Genomic DNA, 8774 nt, shown 5'->3' with positions numbered 1-8774 from the left:
ACGAATCACCTGGCGTAGGGCTGAGTCTCAACAGATCGCAGCACGACGCTGCTCTACCGAGCACAACACTCCGCCAGGAACGTAAGTCGTCTACAGACTATTCCGAGCCCCGACATCGAACTGAGGTAAATTCGAAACTTCGACGCCGTGGTGCACGTGTTAATACCGCTCGCACCGTTCGTCGCGTTCCAAATGGGCTTCGACGTCGCGTCTTACGAATAAAACGCGACTAGTAAAGTCACATTGTTTAGAGCCTCCCGACACTCGGGGCTCCACAGTGAGTATATCCTTGCCGGATTCGGCTAGGCTGGCTTCGGCCTTAGAGGCGTTCAGGCATAATCCCGCGGATGGTAGCTTCGCACCACCGGCCGCTCGGCCGAGTGCATGAACCAAATGTCCGAAACTGCGGTTCCTCTCGTACTGAGCAGTATTACTATCGCAACGACACGCCATCAGGAGGGTAAAACTAACCTGTCTCACGACGGTCTAAACCCAGCTCACGTTCCCTTTTGATGGGTGAACAATCCAACGCTTGGCGAATTTTGCTTCGCAATGATAGGAAGAGCCGACATCGAAGGATCAAAAAGCAACGTCGCTATGAACGCTTGGCCGCCACAAGCCAGTTATCCCTGTGGTAACTTTTCTGGCACCTCTTGCTAAAAACTCTTTATACTAAAGGATCGATAGGCCGTGCTTTCGCAGTCCCTATGCGTACTGAACATCTGGATCAAGCCAGCTTTTGCCCTTTTGCTCCACGCGAGGTTTCTGTCCTCGCTGAGCTGGCCTTAGGACACCTGCGTTATTCTTTGACAGATGTACCGCCCCAGTCAAACTCCCCGCCTGGCAGTGTCCTCGAACCGGATCACGCGGGAGTTGTACGGCGACGAGCGTTGCCGCCACGTCGCCACTCTGCACGCTTGGAACGAAACACCGTACGCCCGCCGATATTATCGACCGCGCACCGCTTCCGCCCAACCGAGTAAGTAATGAAACAATGAAAGTAGTGGTTTTTCAGCGACGACCGCGAACGATCTCCCACTTATGCTACACCTCTCATGTCTCCTTACAATGCCAGACTAGAGTCAAGCTCAACAGGGTCTTCTTTCCCCGCTGATTCTCCCAAGCCCGTTCCCTTGGCTGTGGTTTCGCTAGATAGTAGATAGGGACATAACCCACCTCCTTCCCATGGTCTTACCGACCTTTCGGTCATCAAGACCTAGGTTCCGACCGAAACAGCGGGAGATGTACCGGTCCGGATATTCAGGTCCAGTACATTTCTTGACTCCCTACAAGTTCTCATTTTTTTGCGTCCCTAGATGGCCCTCTCCCCCTTTCTGGGGGCGGCCGACCACAGCTATGGCTTCGTCGTCGGGCACTCCTTCTTCATCTTCTTCTCTTCTCTAAATCTTCCTTTCTGCGTCTTCGTTACCATCCTGGTTTACCCCTCCATCACTCTCCTGTCACGGTACCAACTTGTGGCAAATCTTACTAACCGCGAGAAGTTCTCCTCTGAGGACACTAGGTCTCCGTGATAAATTGGTCCCGGATTCTTCCTCTCCAGATGGTTCAATAGTTCGCCTCTAGCTTCATCGTACAAGCTGCATTCCCACAGCACGTGGTCGCGGTACTCATCCGTCACGCCACATGGACAAGTGCCGTCCCCCTTAAGCCCCAAGTCCCTAAGCCGGCCGTTGAAATTCCCATGACCCGTCAACAGCTGCGACGTGTAGTGGTCGGGCTGCACCCACGCCGCTAGGAGTCTTTCCCCGACACATGGGAAGAAGCGTCTGAGATCTCCACCTCTTTCCTCACGATCCCAGCGCTGCTGCCACATGTTTACCACTTCGGAATGGATGTCCTTTTTCAATACCGCGAGCTCCTTTTTTACCCTGTCACCCTTCGTCGCTTCTATCTTGCCCGCGCGATAAACTTCCAGATCGGCTGGAAGTACCCCAGCTAGTACTGGCAGTGCGGCCGTACTTGTTGAGCGGTACGCCTTGGTGAGAAGCACCAACGACGTTCGTTGTGTTCTGAGCAACCGGCTGGACACCACATACAGGAGCGACCTGTGATACCAGATGCTCGCCGCGTATGTAATGGTTGCAACGTACGTCCCCCTGTACAAGATCTTAAGTGCCTTGTATCGTATGCCCCAAGAAGTTGAAGATACCCTTGCCATCTTCCCGAAGCACCTCGCGGCTCGCTCTCCGATATCCAAGGCGTGATCGGCAAATGACCCCTTTCCATCAATCGTTATGCCTAAGATTTTAACTGATTCAACCGCCCGAAGAGAATCTCCTCCCATTCTAATGACCGGGGGTCGCCCGAGAGAGCCCTTCAAGGTTATAGACTTGGTTTTCACCGACGAGAACCGGAGTCTATTCCTAACTCCCCATTCCGAGATTCTCTCGAGCGCCACCGCGGCATTGGTCTCGATAACAGCCCTTGAGTTTCCTTCGATGAGTAGCGTTACGTCGTCCGCGTATGCTATCATCCTGACCCCTTGTGGTACGCTCAGCTCCAAAAGGTCGTTCAACAGTATATTCCACAGTGTGGGACCTAATACGGATCCCTGTGGGCACCCCATTGTGGAAAGTTTCCATACGACCTCTCCTCCTGCGAACATACCCACCCGCCTATTCAGAAAGTAAGAGCAGAGGCACCTGTAGATGTTGGGAGGGCAGCCGCCCTGCTTGTATTTAAGCAGGACCATAGGCCACCACGCGTTGTCAAACGCCCCTGATATGTCCAGAGTTATCGCTTGAACATATTTGTAAGAGCTGGTGGTCACTAAATCCATTATAGTGCTAAGCGCTGTTATTGTAGACCTCCCTTTCATGAATCCGTGTTGACGGGCTGATATACGACTGTACAGACCCGGAGTACATTCGCATATCAATTGCTCTAATATTTTCCCTAGTACTGGCAAGAGGGTGATAGGTCTATACGCCTTTGGGTCAGTCGCCTTCCCATCACCCTTTGGCAGTACTATTAATCGGCCTTCTTTCCATACATACACGCCGCATCGACATAAGATCTCTCCTTGAGCTTAGGATCGACTGACTCGCGAGCAACTACTGTACACGCGAAACCCTTCTCCACGTCAGTCCTCCAGGGCCTCGCTGGAGTATTTGCTACTACCACCAAGATCTGCACCGACGGAGGCTCCAGGCGGGCTCACGCCCAGACCCTTCTGCGCACTCCGCCGCGCACGTCCTACTCGTTACGGCATAATACGCGTGCGCTTTGACACGCACGCGCCGATTGCCGGTAACGGTAGTGTATAGGCAAAACGCTTCAGCGCCATCCATTTTCAGGGCTGGTCGCTTCGGCAGGTGAGTCGTTGCACACTCCTTAGCGGATTCCGACTTCCATGGCCACCGTCCTGCTGTCATGAGCGACCAACGCCTTTCATGGTGTCCCATGAGCGTTTTTTAGGCGCCTTAACACTACGTTTGGTTCATCCCACAGCGCCAGTTCTGCTTACCAAAATTGGCCCACTTGGCACCGTCATCAGATCTCCGGCTTCATCGTTCGAGTAAGCCGGAGTTCTCACCCATTTAAAGTTTGAGAATAGGTTGAGGTCGTTTCGGCCCCAATGCCTCTAATCATTCGCTTTACCGGATGAGACTGTTACGAGTCGACGCCAGCTATCCTGAGGGAAACTTCGGACGGAACCAGCTACTAGATGGTTCGATTAGTCTTTCGCCCCTATACCCAGTTCCGACGATCGATTTGCACGTCAGAATCGCTACGGTCCTCCATCAGGGTTTCCCCTGACTTCGACCTGACCAGGCATAGTTCACCATCTTTCGGGTCCCAGCATCTGTGCTCAGAGCGCGCCCGCATTCGCTGATTGGAAACGAGACGCCTCGGGAGTGCGAGAGATCGATTTTTGACGACCGACGCTCCATCCTCCCTGAGCGCGCGACAAGCGCGCGCCTTCACTTTCGTTGCGCCTTTCAGTTTTGTCTGTTTGAATTCATAACTCAATGACTCGCACACATGCTAGACTCCTTGGTCCGTGTTTCAAGACGGGTCCTGCGAGTGCCCGAAACAGTAACATCGCCGACTGATACGCGCACAGTCCGAGACTACACGGCTGCGACGACAGCGGCGTCGCGTCAGCATCCGCACAAGGGCAGGATGTCGACGACGACTCTCGCTCGCGTCGGGCCGGACGCGTCCCCGGATGGAGACGCGTGCGCGTTTCATGACAAGTACCGTCCGCCGCCGGCCGGCGATCGTCACGGTCGGACGGCTGTGCGCGTGAACGCGCAGCCGCCCGGCTCCCGGACAACGCTTAGGCCGAACAGACGAACGGGTCGCGATGCATAATGTGTACTAAGAGAGAAGTGCACGCCGTCCGGGTGCGTCAACGGCGGCGACCGGTGAACGCGAGCACGAGTCTCGCGCACATCGCGGCACGCCGCCGTACGCCCCGGAGTGACGATGAATCTCTCCGTTCGTTCATTCGAGTTTCGCAGGTTTACCCCTGAACGGTTTCACGTACTCTTGAACTCTCTCTTCAAAGTTCTTTTCAACTTTCCCTCACGGTACTTGTTCGCTATCGGTCTCGCGGTTATATTTAGCCTTAGATGGAGTTTACCACCCACTTAGGGCTGCACTCTCAAGCAACCCGACTCTGAGGAGAGTCCCTCTCGCGGACTCGCTCCGTCGCTACGGGCCTGGCACCCTCTATGGGAAAACGGCCCCGTTCAAGACGAACTTGGACGGGAGCGGCGACCGCGAGAAAGCGGAACCTCCCTAACACCACATGTCCCGCGACCGTGACGACCGCGGGATTCGGCGCTGGGCTTATCCCTGTTCGCTCGCCGCTACTGAGGGAATCCTGGTTAGTTTCTTTTCCTCCGCTTACTAATATGCTTAAATTCGGCGGGTGATCCTCCCTGATCTGAGGCCAACGATAAAAAGTATGAGGCAGACACGATATCCGTCAGCGCAGCGACACCGTCGTGCGCGCGCCGCCAATAAGTCTCAACGACGTATCGTCGACCCGCGCACGTACCGCGATCGAAGCGCCCTTCGGACGTCGAGTCCGCCTACTCGTTTGCACGCTCACGTCGGGCCGAAATAACACGTGCAGCGCACGGGACGCGAACCGAAGGCGCAGCCACGCACGCCGTTCACATAGAGAGCTCTGCATAGATTAATTAAAATTAATCACGAGATATCCGCGTGTGACAGCGAACGAGCGCGCCCCGGTACCGCGCCCGTCTCCGTGACCCACGTCGGGCGTGAGGCGGAGACGGCGTTGCACGCGAACAGCACCACGCGTTGCGGCTTATTTTACATTTTCGAACGGATCGAGCGGGCCCCGGAAAACCGGCGGGGTTTACCCGAGCCCGGCCCGAAGACCGTCACTCGTTTTACACGTTTTTTAGGCGCGCAAACAGTGTTGTCAGCATACAGCGACGGCGTCGTCGTATTCTTTTATGCAGCCGGCCCTCAGACAGGAGTGGTCCTGGATATTTCTCCACGGACCGCAATGTGCGTTCGAAATGTCGATGTTCAAATGTGTCCTGCAGTTCACACTATGACGCGCAGTTAACTGCGTTCTTCATCGACCCGCGAGCCAAGTGATCCACCGTTCAGGGTAATAGTTTTTATATTTAGAAAATACGTGAACGATCTCTGTGTGTAACAAAATATTATGTGACGCACGCATTGCGCGTACGTCGTGATCTCGACTCGCTTCGCACTCGACATGAGCGCGTCGCGAGACGCACGCGCGTCGCGTACATGCGAACCGCGCCCGCCGAAGCGTCGTGCCGGAGACGTCGTGCCGGACACCCCCCCCACTTGCGGCGGGAGATGTCAGCGCGCGCGCGGCAAACGCGACAACGGAGCACAGAGAGCACATCGCGAGCGCGAAAATAATCAGTGATTGACACGTGATTGAAGTTATCATCGTCAACAGTCGGCTGTGAGCGAAGCGTGTCGGCGACAACGCTCGCGCACGCGACCGTTACACGTTAATGATCCTTCCGCAGGTTCCCCTACGGAAACCTTGTTACGACTTTTACTTCCTCTAAATGATCAAGTTTGGTCAACTTCCCAGCAACGCCGACGGCCGCGAAGCCACCGCGTGTCGGTCCGAAGACCTCACTAAATCATTCAATCGGTAGTAGCGACGGGCGGTGTGTACAAAGGGCAGGGACGTAATCAACGCGAGCTTATGACTCGCGCTTACTAGGAATTCCTCGTTTATGGGGGATAATTGCAAACCCCAATCCCCAGCACGAAGGAGTTTCAACGGGTTGCCCGGGCCTCTAGGCCAGGGAGAACATGTTGATTCCTTCAGTGTAGCGCGCGTGCGGCCCAGGACATCTAAGGGCATCACAGACCTGTTATTGCTCAATCTCGTGCGGCTCGAAGCCGCCGGTCCCTCTAAGAAGAATTTTAATACGCCGCCAGTGAGTTGCGCGACCCTGAAGCCGCGCACACCTAAATGACGACGCCTATTTAGCAGGCTAGAGTCTCGTTCGTTACCGGAATTAACCAGACAAATCGCTCCACCAACTAAGAACGGCCATGCACCACCACCCACCGAATCAAGAAAGAGCTGTTAATCTGTCAATCCTTCCGGTGTCCGGGCCTGGTGAGATTTCCCGTGTTGAGTCAAATTAAGCCGCAGGCTCCACTCCTGGTGGTGCCCTTCCGTCAATTCCTTTAAGTTTCAGCTTTGCAACCATACTCCCCCCGGAGTCCAAAATCTTTGGTTTCCCGGAAGCTGCCCGCCGAGCCATTGTAGTAACGTCGGCGGATCGCTAGATGACATATTTACGGTTAGAACTAGGGCGGTATCTAATCGCCTTCGAACCTCTAACTTTCGTTCTTGATTGATGAAAACACCTTTGGCAAATGCTTTCGCTGATGTTCGTCTTGCGACGATCCAAGAATTTCACCTCTAACGTCGCAATACGAATGCCCCCAGTTATCCCTATTAATCATTACCTCGGAGTTCTGAAAACCAACAAAATAGAACCGAGATCATATTCTATTATTCCATGCACGAAATATTCAAGCGGCATTTTGAGCCCGCTTTGAGCACTCTAATTTGTTCAAAGTAAAATTGTCGGCCCATCTCGACACTCACTGAAGAGCACCGCGATAGGATTTTGATATTGAACCGGCGTTTTACCGCCGGCTCACCGACGATATGCTCCGCAGACGTGTCAGTATCACCGCGGATGCGATGCACCGACAGCGCGGCGCACAAATGCAACTACGAGCTTTTTAACCGCAACAATTTTAGTATACGCTATTGGAGCTGGAATTACCGCGGCTGCTGGCACCAGACTTGCCCTCCAATTGTTCCTCGTTAAAATATTTAAAGTGTACTCATTCCGATTACGAGGCCTCGTAAGAGTCCCGTATCGTTATTTTTCGTCACTACCTCCCCGTGCCGGGAGTGGGTAATTTGCGCGCCTGCTGCCTTCCTTGGATGTGGTAGCCGTTTCTCAGGCTCCCTCTCCGGAATCGAACCCTGATTCCCCGTTACCCGTGACAACCATGGTAGTCGCAGAAACTACCATCGAAAGTTGATAAGGCAGACATTTGAAAGATGCGTCGCCGGTACTGGACCATGCGATCGGCAAAAGTTATCCAGATTCATCAAAATTAACGACTTCGGACGCGAGGCCCTCCGTCGATTGGTTTTGATCTAATAAAAGCACTCATCCCATCACTGGTCAGAGCTCTGATTGCATGTATTAGCTCTAGAATTACCACAGTTATCCAAGTAACTGAGTAAGATCTAAGGAACCAAAACTGATATATTGAGCCATTCGCGGTATCGCCTTAATACGGCTTGCACTGAGACATGCATGGCTTAATCTTTGAGACAAGCATATAACTACTGGCAGGATCAACCAGGGAGCTGCTGCAAACAACGATTGTTGTCGCGCTCAGCGCGTCATGCGTCGCGATCTCCCCTTAGGGCGTCGCGACTATGACATCTTGAACATATCGTGAGATATCCGTTCGCGCACTGTATACTATATATCTCAAAGGCATACGGTGCGCGTTGAACGAATCATAAATCGGCGATGGGCCGATTGTATGTTATGAAAGTTCAGTAACGAGAGTCCCTTCGGGTAATAATAAAAATGATGACACGCAATAGAAGCGGTATCAACGTATTAATATCGGTACACGTCGTGATCACAAATCGGATCGACGCCCGGTGCTTGAGAGGAGCGTGAACGTCTCGCACGAGTGAAATGCGCGACGCGTTCCGGCTTGCGGGCCCTCACGTTAAAAATCTTAACAGAGGGAAACCGTCGAAGCCCAGTCGGCGTCTTGGTGCGCGCAAAAAATTTACACGATCGCTTTCAACGTGACGAGGATCGCCGCAGCGTATGATACTATAGAGAGAGTGAAGAGAGGAATTATGAGAAACGAAATCACAAAAAACCTTTCAAATCACCAAATCAAATATCATCCGCATAGGGAAACTCGAAAACGCTCGATCGACACAGCGCGGTGAGTCTGTCTCATTTTTTATATTGTAAAAAAAGAACATATAAAACAACGCGCGACACAAACACAGACACAGACACACCAGCTCTGCCCCGAGAGTACCAACAACCGTATTGTTATTATATCATCGTCGTTATCATCGCGCGCATTCACAAACTTACTCAAATATAAATATATATTAAATAAAATATGAATGACGATGAGACGACGACGAGAATAATAAAACAGCAGCAGTTGTTGTGGCTGGGGGTGGTGGTTGGTGTTGTGCG

General features: G+C 53.0%; 2 non-coding genes and 1 pseudogene across 2 annotated transcripts; all 3 read right to left on the bottom strand.

Moving 5' to 3' along the window:
* Window positions 1–4924, bottom strand: LOC126977777 (large subunit ribosomal RNA; annotated as a pseudogene).
* Window positions 4925–5463: 539 nt separating this feature from the next.
* Window positions 5464–5620, bottom strand: LOC126977795 (5.8S ribosomal RNA). Its single transcript, XR_007732423.1, has one exon. It is a non-coding gene; the product is annotated as a 5.8S ribosomal RNA (ribosomal RNA).
* Window positions 5621–5997: 377 nt separating this feature from the next.
* On the bottom strand, window positions 5998–7902 carry LOC126977629 (small subunit ribosomal RNA). Its single transcript, XR_007732304.1, has one exon. It is a non-coding gene; the product is annotated as a small subunit ribosomal RNA (ribosomal RNA).
* Window positions 7903–8774: the final 872 nt, after the last annotated feature.

The sequence above is a fragment of the Leptidea sinapis genome, chromosome 45 (genome assembly GCF_905404315.1).
Source record: "Leptidea sinapis chromosome 45, ilLepSina1.1, whole genome shotgun sequence".
Lineage (NCBI taxonomy): Eukaryota > Metazoa > Arthropoda > Insecta > Lepidoptera > Pieridae > Leptidea > Leptidea sinapis.
This window is presented reverse-complemented; position numbering and strand designations above follow the sequence as displayed.